The 16,423-nt window shown below is 35.7% G+C and overlaps 1 pseudogene; it reads left to right on the top strand.

The window, feature by feature from the left end:
• The first annotated feature begins 14,519 nt into the window (after positions 1 to 14,519).
• Positions 14,520 to 15,827, top strand: LOC100023109 (DNA-directed RNA polymerase III subunit RPC4-like; annotated as a pseudogene).
• The last annotated feature ends 596 nt before the right edge of the window (positions 15,828 to 16,423 follow it).

The following is a 16,423-nucleotide window of genomic DNA, read 5'->3' as shown; positions in this document are numbered from 1 at the left end:
TACTACTCAGTCATGTCTTCATGACTTCATGAACTATACTGTCCACTGGATTTTCCTGATGAAGATACTGGAGGGATTTTTCTCAGGTAGATTAAGGAAAACAAAAGTTAAAGGTCTTGATCAAAGTCACATAGCTTATTTTAATAATTGTTGAGGCTTCATTTTGTGTGGAGTGAGAAATGTGTTATTCTCAAGTTATTAATACTTATTAATATCTAAAAGATGGTGTTTCTCCCCCTCCCTCATATCCTTACAAAAGCTTTGCAGCTTTAAGTGAATCTGTCTGGAAATTGCTCTAGGCTAGTCTCATACTGGCCTTAGATCCAGAAGATCCCATGATCAAATCTTAAGAACCAATCTTGAGCACCCTTTTGTCTTAGAAGATTCTCTTATTGTATCTTTTTATTTGGATTATTTTAGCTTTTTTTTCCAGGAGGTCAAGCCCAGTGGCTTGACATATAGTCTCATCACTCCCTCCTAGATAAGTCCCAAACTAGAACTACTCCCCTCCTTGTATTTGTCTCCAACTTCCTGATCATTTCTTTAAAATATTGATTTGCTTGAATTTATCCATTGTGAAGCTATTCTCCAATTTCTTGAAGATGTTAAATAGCTTGAAAGTGTTCACTGTAAAGCCATTGTAAAGCTATTCAACACTCTGTCTCCAACTATTGTAGAAATGTTATAACCCCTTCTGGGGGACTTGATTGCATCAGGATTCTCCAGTAAGTAAGGGATTGTTTTTCTGTGAATTTTGGGGCATTTGTCTTGGATCAATGAATTGAGGCAATGTGCCCACATTTTCTCTGTGATCCCTTGGGGGCATCAATAAATCTAGACAGTGCCCCTCCCCCCTCTCTAAATAAAGCATTATATTTTAAATGGTTAATTTCCCAGGTCATATATTTTTATAAGTGGTAAAAGAGAGTGAACTTTGAAATTTCCAAGGTCCCCTCAATTTCTACGCCATACAACTTGAACTCATGTTTTCCTAATAAAGTTATCAGACATTAAACAGATAAGAACAATTATTATACTTCATTTTAGCCTAAAGGTTGGGAAATGACTTTTTTTGGGAAACTGAGTATGCCTAAAATTAAACAAGTGAAGAAACTGCTGAATTGGTCCCCTACAAATTTATTCTACTTAATCTCAATTGGAACTCATTTATACCCATTTATTTCCTATACTACAGACCAGAGTAGCTATTTCAATCATTTTTCCCTTTTCCTCAGTTTTCCCACACAACTTCCTTATTTCATCATCTTGGCTACTCATCTTGCCTCACAGTTTACCATAAAAATAAAACGTGGAAACAAGCAAACTTGAGGCCATATGCTAGAGCTTGCATTCCTACTTTTTTCCTTCATCTTCATTTCCTCTGCTAACATCTTCTACTATCCTTTCATTTCAGGCTTACATGATAAGGTCTAACTTATATTTTAATTCTATTACCTAACAATTGCTTAATTATCTCAACTTTCATGCTAATCTTTTATCTTTTCTCATCCAGTTGGCTCCTCCTCTGCTGCTTAAAAACATCTTCCCCACCAACCCAATAAAAACCTTTCAGAACTAAAATACATGCACACATATACACCACACAATCCTCACTAAATCTTATCACACCAGATATCACTTTGTAATCCCTCCTCTTATTCTCAGCTGAATTTTTTTATTTTTTAATCCTTATATTCTTGTCCTAGAATCAATGTAGTCTAAGGCAGAAGAGCAGGAAGAGCTAGTCAAATAGTATTAAATTACTTGCACAAAGGTAGGATGTATCTGAGACCAAGTATCTGAGTTATCACATTATACACACAAACACTTATGCACACACATATGTTTGGACCTCTTCTCTTTAATGAACACCATTAATTGATTCAACTAATCAATTGATAGAGGTGAATTAAATTCCTCTTGATTCCTGGCTTGATACTCAATACACTGCCTATGTAGTGGCTCTCAGTTGAATTCTTGAATCTATTATCTCTCTATTCACACAGGTCTTCCTCAATTCTGGATCTCACTTGTCATTTCCCAATGACCACCTTATTTACTTTACTGAAGTCTCTCCTCTCTGATCTATATGTCATATAATTGTGAAAATGTCGTTAATAAATTATCAATAATTATATGGCATCTATGTAATTAGTAATTAATAAATTAAACTTTTACTAATATAATAAAAATCTGACCATATCAATGCCTTCCCATTTCCTCTAGATTCAAATAGTATCTTTATGTATCTTTTACTAATTTTTCATGATTGATAAATATGAATTAATTTTATTCTCTATAATCCAGCAAAATTGGCTTACTGGCTATTCTTCATTAAAGAAATTTATTTTTTTTGGCCATCTTTTCCCTGGAAATCTTAAAAATTCTCAGACCCTACTTCATAAGATTTGGTTAAGACCATTCCCCATTTTAAACAATGAAGGAACTTAGATCAGGAATCTAAGGATCTAAGGATCTAAGGATCTAAGGAATCAGGGACCTCTACTCCACCCCTATTTAAGCATGCTTTAGGGAGAGAAACTCCTTGCTGAATAATGAAAAATACTTAAACCCATACTTATAGTAAGGCAAAAGTTCTTAAGCTGTGCCTATTTTAGATCTAAGACAAAAGGGTGCTTAGTACCTATAAAGATCAGGCAACTTGTGAATTTACAAGGAGCAAAGAGGTGAGAACTTACTCAGAGGTTTTTTCAGGTGTGAACTTAATCAAAAGTTTAGTCTACTCAGGTGTGAATTAAGAATTGTCTGTTCTTTGGAAAAACATCTACTGTGATTGGTAGATGTGAGAACTTAGGGGAGGTGACATAGGAGAAAATTCCCTTTAAAAGGAGGTCCAAAAGGAGGTCTGGAGAGATTCAGCTGGGAAAAAGCTGAATTGGAGGAGGCAGCTGGTGTCTCTCTGAACACTGGAATCTTGCTTGGACAAATCTTGTGGTGAGTGGATAAAAGACTGACTGATCTCTCTCTTAGGGTTTTCAGCCTAGTTTGGCTCATGCTGGCCTAGGCTGGTCTAGCCCTTTTTCTCATTATTTCCTTTCTCTCTCTCTCTCTCTCTCTCTCTCTCTCTCTTTCATTAATTCCTCATTTGTATTAATTAAAATCTCTATAAAACCCAGCTGACTTGGGTATATTTAATATTTGGGAATTTTTCCCTGGTGACCACCTTATATTTGATTTAAAACAAGACACTGTCTTGAAACCATATTTTCTGCAGTCACAATTTAAGCCAAGCACTCTTTTATCTGTAACATTTTATGACTCCCACTATTTTAATCATCACATCCCAGATTGTCCTCTTACCCCCCTGCTTAAAACACAAATCCATTTCATCTCTACTTGTTACAATCAACAGTCTCTTTTATAAATCAGCTTAAGCACCATTTCTTACACGACAAATTTTTTAATAAAATTTCCATTTAGGCTCCCATCCTGCATTCTTGGAAACACTTTCCCCAGCTTCCATACTCTACTCCCTTATTCTTGTGTTGTGCTTGGCCACCATTCCAGGAAATTTCATGGAAATTTGGGGAGACTTACTTGAGGATATAAAAAAGAGGGTTTGGCAATGAACAATAATTATCTGATCTTCCAATTTCCTTGATATTAGCCTTGTTTTTGTAATTTTATCTACTTATCTGTATAAATGGAGTTCCTTATGTCCAAAACTTTCAAGCATCTTATGGAATGTGCATGTTTGACTCAGTTTGTTTTCTTTTATAACTCCAGGACATAGTATGTTTTCTAGTACATAGTAGGAATTTAATAAATATCTAATGATTGATTAGTTGAATCAATTAGTGGTGTTCATCAAAGAGAAGAGGTCCAAATATCTGTGTATATGAGTGTGTGTGTATAATGTGATAACTTCCTTCAAATATATGAAAAAATGAAATAAATGAAGTATCTTGCTATTTACTCCAGAGAGCAGAAGTAGAAGCAGTAGACCAAAGCTGCAGAGGAACAGAAATAGTTAAAGTTATCCCCAAATGGGATAATTGACTGCCTCAGAAGGCAATATGTTTTGCCTTAATGGTGGTCTATAAACAGATGGCTGCTTATCAGAAACTATATAGAAAGTGCTACTTGTCAGTTATAATTTGGGCTAGATGAACTCAGTTTTGTCTAAGTCTTAGATCCTTGCAAAGTGAAATTCAGAGAAAAAATGGGCCTTATTTAAAGTCAAACAAATATTTAGAGAAAGGACACTAAAATCAAGGTCTTTTCATTACTGAATATTTTTTTCTATCTTTCATGCTATGCTACCTGATTTTTGGATATTTTTGTCAATATGATTCTGTATTACATGTTTTTATTTCAAACATTTTCCTTTTTTATACTCACTAACAAGTAAAATCAATAGATATACATGTAGCCTCAGGGGAGAAGTTAGACAAAGTCAAATGTAATTAATATTTTGTACTTTGTGCCTCATAATTCCATCAGTATCTGGGTCTTCACCTAAAAAGCAAGTAAAATAATAGATACATCTTCAGGGGGACTATATGTGAAAATTTCAAGTTTCCCTGCAATCTGAGATAACTAGACAATGAAAACAATAGTGGCCTTCAGCCACCTAGATTTTTTTTTTCCAGCTAGATTGGAAAAATGAATAGACATTTCCAGATTGTATATAGAAGTTCACACCTCTGAAATAAATGATTTTCACAATACTTAAAGGAGAGTCAGGGGAGAGAGGAAGTTGCCCAGCATGTTAGTTATATCTAGTTCATCACCTTGGAGAAAATGAAATCTTAAAAGAATCAGCCTTTACTTCTAAGTTATTAGGAATCTTTCCAATTTGGCACTGAAAAGTCCTGAGGAGGCAGAAAGAAGGATGCTACACACACAGGGCAAGAACTGGACCTTAGTTGTTCTTTGCCACTGAACAAGTGAAGAAAATGTTGAAGACATCTCCTGGCTCAGATTTTAAATGCTTCTATCAAAGACAGCAAAGTACCAATAATTTTCAGGAAAAAATGGTCCATTTTGTCATATAATTGGAATCTTTCCAGATATTTCCTATTTTTAAACTTTTTATTTCTTGATAAATGAGATTAAAGAGTAGTAAAATGCAGTAATTGACTACTTAGCTGCTGGCTACAGTAGGTGACTGAGATCATTAGTGAAACCACAGTGGCTTAATTCACATCTCTGTACTCTTTATCCTGGCACTGACTTTGATTTTTTTTTTAATCATCAAATGTCAAGGTTTATAATGAACACTTCTCATCATTCATACAGTTCATACTTTACTGGTATCCATTCATCCTTTCAGACAACCAGATTTAGTAGTTAAACATTTATGATAAAAAGAATCATGAACATTAAAAAACAAAATTTTGGATAGTAGAGAACAAGTCCTTGGATTAAAATCTAAAATATATTCCTGTATCCTAACAATACTTCTTTAAGACAAGGCAGCACAGATTTTTATTTTCTCATTTTTCCCTTAGATCCTAACATCAGAAAATAAGGAAACTATGACCTAGAACACATTGAGCTTTCCTTGGTCTGTGTTTTCTCATAGAGTGACAAAGTATTATTTGCTAGATTTCAGTACAACAAGAACCAGCTATATCAAAATGGAGAGATGGTTGAGGAGTTAGGGAAATTATATTAGACAGAATAGTGTAATAGATGAGGTAAAGATTTGGAGTCAGAATGACTTGTGTTCTAATTATCCTTCAGACACTAGCTAGACTTATGTTACTGAGAAAGTGATTTATCCTTCTGGTACCTCAGTATCTTCATCGATTTAATGAGGATGTTGGACTTGATGGCCTCTATAATCTAGTCTAAATCTCTGTCTGGGACATTATAATCTAATTCTAATTTCCTCTTTGTTTTTATCTCTGTCTCTGCTTTTATCTCTGTCTCTCATCTGTTTGACCTCAGGCAAATATTCAGTTCTTTTAGAATATAGCCTTCTTGACTCTAACATGATGAAATAATAAATCAGATTAGGAAATCTCAAACATATTCTTCATTGAGAAAGTATCCTCCTTATTTCTTAAAATTTCTTTGCATCATCATCAAATCCTTTCTTTTGCTTTGATCTCAAAAACAGCACCTCCATGTCTCATTATAACCACATAGTTACCAAGTCCTATAGAGAAAATATCAAGTCTTTTGTATTTGTCTCCTCTTCAAAATTCCTATTGCCATCACTCAAATGATGACCTCACCTTCTCCAATTATAATAGCTTGCAAGGATCACTTCCTCTCTTTATTCTTCTTTGCTTCCCATTCATCTAATTAAGATTCTGTAAGAATGTCATTTGTATGCATAAATCCATTAACATTATGATAAATTTAATTATCATCAATAGTTACTTATTTTTCATGGAGAGAAGTGCAATTTTCCCCCCAAAATTTCTATAGTTTGCACTATATTATGTTATAACCTTTCTGGTTGTATTGGCTTCTTTCTCTTCCTTTATACATTTTAATCTAGTTACAATCGACTATTTGGTCACTTCTGAATGCATTATCTGCTCTCATAGTCTGTCCTTTTGTTGACACTGCCTCTTGAATGTGTAATGTGATGTACCTTTCTTTCATTTCTTGTTGATTTCCTTTTCATGTTCTCAAACCCACAATTTATTAGCTATGTGACTTAGAACAATTTACTAACAGATTTTGATCTTCGGTTTCCTAAACTGTTCATTGGAGAGAGTCATTTAACATAATACAGTCTAAAGAACACAGTATTTAGAGCCTCAAGACATCAGTTTGTTTCCCAGATCTTCTGTTAAATACTTGTATGAATTTGAATGGGTAATTTCACATCTCTGAGCCTCATTTCCTGTGTACATAAACTGATGGGGTTTATCAAACAAAGTTGTCAAAAGATTGCTGGAAGAGCTGCAGGAAGATATGTTGATTCATCCCAGGTGGAGTTATCAATTGCTTTAACTATTCGGTAGAATAAAATATGCTATTGTACAAAGCTAATGAAATTATTCATACCCTTTGACCCAGAGATTTCACTATTTGCTCTGTTTCCCCAGGGACAATTGATAGCAAGAAGAGTCTGATATGCATAAAAAACGTTCACAGTAGCATTATTTTTATAAGAAAGGAAGTTACAAACAAACCATGTGTTCAACAATTGAAGAATGAATGAATAATTATTGTATATAGGTTCAACATAGCATAACTGTGGCAAATGACAAAAGTGAAGAATGGAGAGCAACATAGTAAGGTTTATGGGAGGAGATATAAGTTTAAGAAAGCAGAGCAAGTGGTACAATTTACTGAGTAACTGCAACAAGGTAAATAAAATCAACAAGCAAAGAAAAACAGTTAAATAGAGAGTTCAATATTTTTAAGGCATTGTCAAAGTTAAAGAATGTTTTTCATTATTTCTTTTAGAACTTGTTAATCTGCTTTAGGGGAATAGCATAACTTATCAAATGATCAATTTTGATGGTTATTGAGAAGTAGCTGTTGTTTTGGAAAAAAAAAGGTATTAATATTTAATTCCTTTATTCCTTGAGAGGTTCATCCACCAAATGAACCTCTACTTCTCCACCTTTCTGTGTCTCCTAAACCCATAGCCATGGCTTTGAACCCCAATATTAAACTAAAACTCCTCTCCAAAGATGCCACTTATCCTAACTGACAGCTCTAATGGATTTTTTCTCAAAGACCAGCTACTTTGACCCTCTTCTCATTGATTTCCATTTCCCTCTAGGTTTCTGTGACAAAAGGTATCCAAAGTTCTCTTCTTATCTAACTCACCATTTCTTTTCATTTTCCTTTGCTTCATCTTCATCCAGCTTAGATCTGTTTACCATTAATATCCCCCTGGGCTCTGGCCTGGGACTTCTTCACTTATCATTTGTTATTATTTCACTCACCAGTTTCCATGGATTTAGTTATCATCTTTTTGCTGATAATTCTCCCTCATTCCTTCTTATCCAACTCTGAACTATATACTGACCTCCATTCTCTCATTTCCAACTGCCTATTTTTACAACTCATAACTGATATCCTATAGAAACCTCAAAATCAACATATTCAAACCAGAACTCACTATTTTTCCTCTCAAACTCCCTGCTCATCCAAGATTTACTATTACTTTTTTTAGACCTTATCTTCCATCTTAGATTCAATATTATGTGCTGGTAATATCTGGGCAGTGGGGATTGAGTGTCTTGCTCAATGTCACACAGCTAGGAAATATCTGAGGCCAGATCTGATCCCAGGACTTCCCATTTCTAGACTTCACTTTCAATGCACTGAGAAACTTAATTGTTCACCTATTACTTTTGAGGGCACATATATCCTCCAGGCCATCAAGGTTCACAACCTAAGGGTCAGCTAAAATTCCTTACTTGCATTCACCACACATGTCCAATTTACTGCCAAACTTTATAATTTCTAATTTTCTAATTTCTCTTAAAGTATCCATACTTTTCTGTTTACCCATAAAGATACCTGGTTTAGGCTATCATCACCTCAGGCCAGAGGATTGAATTAGTTTTATGTTTGAAAACTAAAAAGGAAAAAGTAATCATTGTAAGAGGCAAGATGTACAGGAATAAAGGGCAGATTTGAACTCCTGAGTGATTAGCAAACCATCTTTCAGTGAGGACACATGAATGACTATTTTGAGTTAATGGGGATTCTCAGACTATAATAACTTGTGATAGTTTACTAGGGTTCCAATATATCTTCCATAACAGATTTCTGATAGAAGTTCTCAAATACAAGAAATTCAGATGAAAATGAAAAAATACATTTTCATCTTACCAGATGACCATTAAGTTGTGGAAAGGAAAACTGAAGCAAGTTTTGGAGTTGTTGCCACTCAGGTGGAACAAACAGCAGCTGGAAGGTTGGAGTGAAATTGATGAACAGCGATGACAGTTGGTGGGGGAAGGGATGACTTGGAGTGACAATTCTTCTCGTGAGGCTCTCTCCCTGTCTTGGGATAGAAATGCCTCTATTCTTGATGTTCCCAACTATGTTCTCTGCCTGGATTCTTGTGATCATGTCACTGAACAAAAGGATTTAAGGGGAGCAGTTTGAATTGTAAGGCTGGTCTTTAGGGGCTTCAGTTAGAAGAGTCAGGCCCAATCTGCTCTAAAGGTAAGAGTCTTTTCTTCCTCTTGCTGTCTATTGCTAAGGGCTGTGAACTTAAGAAAACTAGCATAGATTAGATTTGACAAGAATAAAAGAAACCCTCCATCAGCCTGCAAGGCCTGGACTCATCTCAGAAGCTGAGAGACACTCAAACCCAATCTAGGGAAATCCTGATTCCCTCTTCCTTGATACCTCCCCAATCCAAACTTATTATTAAATTCATTTTTATATATAAACTGCAGTCAGATAAGAGGACTGTCATTTCAGGAGACATAGAGGGAGCTGACCCCAAAGACAGCCATTTAGACCATAGACAGTCCTTATTGGAACCCTGCTGGTAGACCTTGGTCTGGGGGGAAGGCTTGTCCCTCAGGAGGGCCTGTGCTTACCTGCTCTGGGGTATCTTTAACATCAATCACATAAGAATACATCCCCTCAGGCTATCATAGTTGGCCCATTTCTTGGGAACCCCGTTTTTCAAAGATAGTCTCTCAGAAGGGGGTATTTCTCTCCTTTTACCTCACCAGCATCCATATTCCACCAGCATCTATCCCTTCAACTCCTCCATTCCCTGTTACAAAATCTTCCTTATCCCCTGTACTGGGGACACAAGAGCAAGAAAACCAACTAGTGGGCTATTATAATCATTAAGATGTAAAAATAATAAGTTCCTGTACCAAGGTGATAGAATTTCAAAGGGAAGAGAAAAGGGCACTTAGAAGAGATGTTAAGAAGATAATTGTAAAACTTATGTCATAATACCTGCTGTGTTGGGGAGGTAGAAAGGTTGAAAGGGAGGGAGGTGTTAGAATTAAATTAATATTCCTACCCAGTTATTAATTTTTATAAAGTTTATTAGAAAGGGTAGATAAGACTAAAGTTAATTTTGCTGCCTTACTCTAAGATCTCAAACCACATGTTCCTATCCTTGATTAAGTTCTTCCTCTACCTCTTTACCTGCCTGCTCTCTCCCCATGTTTGTTCAAAAGCCTTGGTCAGTCACTGCCCCCTCACTTTTATTGACATACAACACATACAAGCACTCAAAATCTGGCGTAAATGTGTTAGGTGAGGAATATTGAGGGACAGGTCAGGCTACTCAGGAGGAGGAAGGAATGAACTTCCTTGACACAGGGGTAAATATAAGCTTAAAAATTTATATACAATAACTATCACCTAAAGAACTTCTCATGGAAACTCAGTATGCACATAGTCTAAGTCATTTTTGTAATATGAGAATACTTGGTCTGTTCAGGTGGACTTTGGTGGTTTCTCTTATACTGCTCTCTCTTTGACATTTTTAAGCTCTTCTCCCCTAGCCTTTACCACCTTCTTCTTATCTTCTTTGTTATATACTATATTTAGGTACCAAAAAGGTATTGTTATATACTATATTTAGGTACCAAAAAGATATTGCACTCTCACTTTAGGATTGAGGCTGCCACTTAGCCTTCTCCTAAATGTTAATAGCTAATATCTAAGTCCCTGTAGCTGAGAGTCCAGAACTACTGAAGCCATAGAGGGAAAGGCACCTAGCCAAACTCAGTTAGAAACTGTCACACTTAGTCTTTAAACTTTAATCTTATTGAAAAGTCTCCATTTAAAGTCTGATATGAGTTATGTTGTCAAGTTCCTTTTGTTCTTATACCTTGAGATTTAATTTAAGTCTCCTTTAAATCATCCTAGAGATTCTACAAAAACAATAAGAACAACAAATGTTGTTAGGTTTGTAGAGCAAGGATTAGAGAACCATTTCCAAACTGTTAATGGCTATAATTGTCATGTTAATCAACTCAACAACAAAAGGCAAAATCTGGAGGTTAAACTCCTGACCTTTACACTGTTTCCTTCTGACAAACAAATCACTAAATAATTCAGTCAAAGTTCATTTAGGTTCAATTAATTTAAACTCAACAAATATTCTTTAAGATTCTAATATGTGTTTGTTTTGGCAAGGAAACTCCTTGTTATTTTATTCTACCTATGGCTGTTGTAATTGTGTTATCACTTTCTATTTCTTATAGAACTTTGTTGGAGATACATGGAAATACTAATGGTTTATATGGTTTAACTTGATATCCTGATACCTTGCTAAAATTATTGATATTTTCATCTGATTGTTTTTGTTGTTGTTGTTGAAATGCTAGGATTTTCCATATATACCATTATATTGTCTGTTAAAAGAGATAGTTTTATTATCTTTGTCCATTTAAGATTACTTTAATTTTTTCTTGTTATTATTAAAACAAAGCCAAGAGCTACATGAACATAATTATAAAGCATTTTCTTTTATAAAAATAAAGTCCTATTTAAATAATTGGAGAAATATTCAATGTTCATAGGTGGGCAGAGAACTAAATTAAAATGACATTTCTACTTAAACAAATCTTCCAATGCCACCCTAGTTAAATTACCTCAAATTATTTTATTGAACTAGAAAAAATAACAATTCACCTGGAAGAACAAAAGGTCAAGGATATCAAAGGAATTAATGAAAAATTGTAAAAGGAGTAGGTCTAAGAGTAGCAGATTTTAAACTGTATGGAAGAAAATTACACCTTTATAAAACTACTATACACAATGAAGCAATATCAATATTAAATATATATGTATAAAATGACAAAGCATTCAAATTACTAAATGAAAAGTTATATGATTTACAAGATGAAACATTAATAAAATATTAATATGAAACATTAATGATCTCAGAATTAGATAAATCAAACCTAAATAATAAACAAGATAGAAATTAAGGAGATGAATAGAATTTTAGAAAAGTTAGATTTGATAGACCTCTGAAGAAAACTGAATGAATATAGAAAGGAATATACCCTTTTATGAACATCTTCTATAATATGAATTGACCAGATTAACAGAAGCATAAATATAATACTTAATCCATCTCAGAAAAAGACATTGAATGAATTATCAATAAATTCCATGAGAAAATACATAATTATTTCTAATAATGTTTTTTTAATTAATTCTAATACTAAAATGCCAAAGCAGTATACATACTATTAGGAAAAAAATAGCTGAGGAAGGAACTCTACGGAATTCCTTTTATTACACAAAACTACTTGGTACTTGCTAAGAAATAGAAATGTATTCAGTAAAACAGAAAAGACATACATCAAACAGCAATAAAAATTTATAGTAATATTGTTTTTTACAAAAGTAAAGACACAAGTGGGGGATAAGAATTCACTATTTATTAAAAAGTTGTTGGAAAAAAACTAGAAATCAATTTGGGAGAAACTAGATAAAAATTAATATGTTATCTTATTTTCCAAGATAAGATCAAAATGAATTCATCACCTAGACATAAAGGAAGATCTAATAAACTGATTAGAAGAAAAGAAACATAATACCTTTCAGATTTATGAATAATTTATGAATAAACTAGAAATAGAAAGCCTTTTGAGATTAAAAAATATTTTAAAAATTTAAATTTAAAACAATTTATAATTGTTAAATTAAAAAGGTTTTCTACAACTAAAATTAAAGTAACCAAGACTAGAAGGAAAGCAGAAAATTTAACAGAAAATTTATAGACAGTTATTCAAATAGGAGTCTCATATTGAAAAAAAAAAGAATTTTGTCAAATTTATGAGAATATTAGTCATTCCCCAATTGATAAAAATGGTCAAAAGATGCCACGGGCAAGGTCCAGACTCACTCACAACTCCAGGGGTTCATGACAGGTGGGGAAAGATCAGTCAAGAAAATAACAAATGAAAGACAGCTGTATCTTTACCTCCATGGGAATGCTTTGCTTCTAATAGCTGCTCCACCATCCCCAGGCTTGGTGTTTATTTTTATAACCATTTTCTTGGCACACAGATACATTACCTAACACACATATCTAAATGGAGATAATTGGAAAAGTGATACATTGACTTTTAACAAACCATTTGATTAACATTCTATATTCTTGTATTGTGATTATAGATTCTTGATAGCATAAAGGTTTTGCACAAGATAAATGATTTGGCCACAGGTGGCTTAATTTTCTCATTACCCTGTGAGAAGTTTTGAACTTACAAACAATCAAGGAAAATTACTTATTACTTTTAATAAAAAGGAATAATTTACTAGAAATTCTTAAAAACAATTCAACAATCATATCATTGAGGCTAAGGGGTACTAGAAACACAATTCAGATTTAATATTAGACTGGTCATTTTTCAGGGTTTAATAGGGAGTTTCTGAGTTGCTAGTTTGTGAAATCAAGTCATTGATGCATATTGAAGCTTAGTGTACCTGTATCTTGTATGGGCCTTTATGATTGATTTATGTGCTGGTTTCATTAGAATAAATTTCTCTGAGTGGGAAAGTTCTGGGCTTGGTTAGTAGCTACAGTTTTACTGGGAATTATGTACCTAAATAAAAGTTAACCCATGATAGTCTTTTGGGATAGAGTTTGAGGGTCTGATCTTTTGGTGATATTTTGGGGAAGTAGGGTACAGGTAATTTGCTCTTGCATTATTCCTTCTGAGACTGGGGAGGGGATAATAATCATGTCAGTTCCATAGGTAAGGGATATTGATGAGAGAGATTCTGTAAAGGGGATTGAGTGGGCAATCACATCTTGCTAAGGGCCACTCTGTGGCCTCCTTAGCTACCACATGTGACTCTGGAAAGGTGTCATGGCCTGATGACTCCCAGTAAAAAGATATACTTTTGAGATGAAGAAATCAAAGATACATATAACCATCTCAAAAAATACTCTAAATCATTATTGATCAAAGAAATGCAAACCAAAACACTCTCATATATTCTCTCATACTAATCAGCTTGCTCAAAGTGGTAATTAAGGCAAAATGACAAATGGTGGAGATTATGTGGAAGATGGGGACACTAATACACTAGTAGTACAACTATGAAATGATTCACCCATTTTGGGAAGCTAAAGAGTTAAAAAAAATGTATACTTTTTGACCCAGAAATATCACTTTTAGTTTTGTTTCCTAAAGTCATCAAAGAGAAAGAAAATGAACCTATATATTCTAAAATAGTTATTGTAGCGGCAAAGAACTGGAAACTGAAAGGATGCCCATCAATCAAGGAATGGCTAAAAAGGTTACAGCAGATGACTATAATGGAAAGCCATATTAATTGCTGAGAATGTTAATATAAAAAACAAAACATGCTAAGATTTCCCTGAAATTATGAAGAGCAAAACAATGATAACCAATGTAAAATTTAAATCTCTAATAATAAAATATTTTATTTTAAGAGATTTATTAATGATCATTAGAAATCAAGGAATACCTCTCCGGTGCAGCTGCGGCCATGGTGGCCGGGGCTGAAGCTGCCAGTTTGGCGTGAATGAATCGCGGTGGGCTCCCTGCCAACCTGGCGGAGGTTAGGCAGCCACGTGGTTCTAGGCTTCGGGCATTTTCAGGATGTCTGAAGGCAGTTCGACAGGGGAAGAGGGCCTCGCCGGGGTGGGCCATCCTTCACTGCCCGGGGCCCTGGGTCTGATCGGCATTGGCCCCCCTTACCCCAGGATGCCTCCCTTCTATCCATTCCAGGGACCTCACCCTGGGGGGGTCAAGAAGAAAACATTCACTCCTAACATCATTAGCCGGAAGATCAAGGGAAGAGCCAAAGGAAGAAATATTGGTCAAGAAAGAGAAGCGAGAGAGGGATTGAGATCTACGAGATGGGCATGGTCGGGGAAGGGGTCAGCCAGAAGTGATCCAGTCTCACTCTATCTTTGAGCAAGGACCAGCTGAAATGATGAAGAAAAAAGGCAACTGGGATAAGACAGTGGATGTGTCAGACTTTGGCCCATCTCATATTATCAACATCAAAAGGAGAAAAGGGAAACAGATGAGGAAACTAAACAAATTCTTTGCATGCTGGAGAAGGATGACTTCATAGATGATCCAGGGCTCAAGAATAATACTCGAAACAAGCCTGTGCAGCTTCCTCTGGTGCACTCGGGGTGGCTTTTAAAAGAAGAGAGTGAAGAAGCTGATGTCAAGCCCTGGATAGGAAAAACCAAAGAAGAAAGCATGGAGGTGGATATACCAGCCCTGAAAGTGAAAGAAGAACCACAAGATGAGGATGAGACCAGGGCAGCTGCTCCCCCCAAGCCTGGCCAAGTGGTGCCTGGACTTCCTCAAGATGTGTCTGTGGCAGACTTACTCAGGGAACTGAGCTTTGTCAAGGAGGAAGAGCTGTTGTTTCTACAGTTGCCTGACACACTCCCTGGTCAACTCAGGACATCAAACCCATCAAGACAGAGGTTCAAGGAGAGGATGGGCAGATGGTGCTTGTGAAGCCAGAGAAAGACCGGGAAGCTAAACTGGCAGAGAACCTATGTACCTTGAGTGACCTGACAGAGGGTCAGGTGGGAAAACTGCTTATCCAAAAATCAGGAAAGGTGCAACTACTTCTGGGCAAAGTGACGCTTGATGTAACAGTGGGTACTTCCTGCTCCTTTTTTGCAGGAGCTGGTGTCTGTGAGTATTGGAGACAGCAGAACAGGCGATTTGACAGTTTTGGGCCATGTAAAACACAAGCTCATGTGTTCCCCTGATTTTGAATCCCTATTGGATCACAAACAGCGGTAGAGTCAGCCAACTAAGGGTGAAGGGGGCACCATTTGCTCTTTGTCCTAGGATTTTCATTCCTGAACTCCTTTGAGACCCAGAAGACCACCCAGGCCTGCAATTCCTGCCTCCAATAAACATCATGGCTGACTGTTCCAGAGATCATAAAGGCTCTTCTTCCCAAGTGGTGATGAATGGCTTGATAGCCTTTGGAGAGAATGGAAATTTTCACATGCCTGCTGCTATACTTAAGGGCTTGTGCCCACCCTGTTTATACTATATATTTATGTCTCATCCTTTTTTGTACTAACTGTACCTATATGTGCTAAAAAGCAGTGAAGACCCAAATGGAGCCATGGAAAATAAGACTTTTTTTTTCCTCTTTCTCGAATATCCTGGTGGGAGGTACAGTTGTTTTTTGTGCCTCAACTTCCAACTCCTTCCTCTTAGTCCTTTGTCAGCTGAGTCTCAAAGGAAAGGACTCCAGCTTTACTCCACTCAAGCAGAAAGCACAGGAAAATCTACCATTTTTAAAGATCCTGAAACACAAATTGCAGGATACCCTGAGCCCTCTTATTCTTTTCTCCACAGACTCTTTAAGCCAGCATTTTGCTAGGGCATAGGCTCTGTTAGAAGGCATGAATGGAGAAGCTCCTGTCAACACACTATTGGTTCATCTCTATGTGCCTTTAAGTGATTGGGGGATCCATTCCAAGCCTAACCACTGTAGTACTTTTCCTCTGCAAGAG

The sequence above is a fragment of the Monodelphis domestica genome, chromosome 3, assembly GCF_027887165.1.
Source record: "Monodelphis domestica isolate mMonDom1 chromosome 3, mMonDom1.pri, whole genome shotgun sequence".
NCBI lineage: Eukaryota > Metazoa > Chordata > Mammalia > Didelphimorphia > Didelphidae > Monodelphis > Monodelphis domestica.
The sequence above is the reverse complement of the archived record's forward strand: the minus strand, read 5'-3'. Positions and strand labels throughout refer to the sequence as shown.